The sequence below is a fragment of the Dipodomys ordii genome, unplaced genomic scaffold (assembly GCF_000151885.1).
Source record: "Dipodomys ordii isolate 6190 unplaced genomic scaffold, Dord_2.0 Scaffold219, whole genome shotgun sequence".
NCBI classification, from domain to species: domain Eukaryota; kingdom Metazoa; phylum Chordata; class Mammalia; order Rodentia; family Heteromyidae; genus Dipodomys; species Dipodomys ordii.
The window spans coordinates 638285-640058 of record NW_012267435.1 but is presented as its reverse complement, the minus strand read 5'-3'; positions in this window follow the sequence as shown (position 1 = coordinate 640058).

Here is a 1774-nt window from a genome sequence, read left to right as displayed (position 1 = left end):
ACTTACTAAGTATCCAACTAACAGCAGCACCATTTTCATTTGGCAACCCATCTAACTTCTCATGATATTCTACTGAGTCAGTAAATAAAGCTGAGCAAGTAGACAAACTCAAATCCCTACACAACTCATTACCAATAGTCTCTTCGTGCTAGCAACAGTTTACATGTACAACATACTTATGAAACAAGGATTTTAGTCATTGTTTTAAGACCACTTGACCTAACATGTAAGAATTTTTCTTAGGAGATGGGTGCTGATGATTCATGCTTGGAATCCTAGTTACTCAGATGGCTAAGACCTGGAGGACAATGATTCAAACCCAGCCTGGGCAGAAAAGCCCAGGAGACTCCACCTCCAAAATAACTAGCAGGAAGCTAGACTGGAGGCAGGATACAATTAGTAGAGCACCAGCCATGAGCAAGAAAGTCAAACAAGATCTTAAGGCCCTGTGTTCAAGTGCTGGTACTAGCACACATTTTTTTTCCTTGACAAAATGCTTTCAAGCTTATCTGGGAAACACATTTTCCCATACCTGTTGCTATAATTCACAATTCCTCTTCCTTTCCCTAAACAAAAATATAGGCCAAACTGCAATCCTTGGACCAGTAGCATCAGCATCAACATCACTGGAAAATCTGTTAGAAATGCAGATTCATAGGATCACATGAGGTCTAGTGAATCAGACTTTCATGGCATGTAAATTGTTTTGTTTTGTTTCCAGGTACTGAGATTTGAACTCAAACGAAAACTCACTTGCTGGTGATAAGAACCTCTGCATCTTGGACTGCTGAATAGCTAGGTGGGATCACCAGATACTCAGCTAGCAATCTGTTTAATTAAAGTCCTTTCCTAGTGATTCTGATGCATGCTGAAGTTTGAGAACCATTGCCCTATACAACTCACATAGCTAACATGTCCTATAAAAAGCATCGCTCCATTGTGTCACTAATCCTGTAATTTTCACGTCTTTTCTCTCCATATTCACATGTATGCCTTCATTGTCACACTGAATTTACTTCAGTTTCTAAGAGGCCTTTCTTTCCTTTTTTGTGCCAGTTGTGGAGTTTGCACTCAAGGCCTGGGCCCTGTCCCTAAGCTTTTTTTGCTTAAGGCTAGACTAACTCTACCACGTGAGCCACAGTTCCAGTTCTGGCTATTTGCTGGTTAACTGGAGATAAAAAAAAGTTTTATGGATTTTCCTGTCTGGGCTGGCTTCAGAACTGCAATCCTGGACCCATTACAACAATGAGATGTACAAGACGTTATGTCAAAAAACAAACTTTTCAACTTTGGCAGGGTGGGGGTTGGGTGGTGGTGGTGGTGGTGGTAGGGGGGTGTGGGGTGTGGGGGTGGAGAGGGGAAGGGCTGGTATGGGGAAAAAAAGGAGGAGGCAACAATGCTTGATAAGAAATGTACTCACTATCTTGCCCATGTAATTGTAACCCCTCTGTATGGTATTTTCACAATAAATAATAATAATAATAATTAATTGGAAAAAAAAGAACTGCAATCCTGAGATCTTAGCCACCTAAGGTATTGTGTCAGCCGGGCACTGGTGGCTCACGCCTGTAATCCAAGCTACTCAGGTGGCTGAGATCTGAGGATCACAGTTCAAAGCCAGCCAGGCCAGGAAAGTCCGTGAGACTCTTATCTCCAATAAACTACTTAGAACACCGGCTGTGGCTCAAGTGGTAGAGCACTCACCTTGAGCCAAAGAGCTGAGACAGTACCCAGGCCCAGAGGTCAAGACCCACGACTGACCACCCCCCCCCCC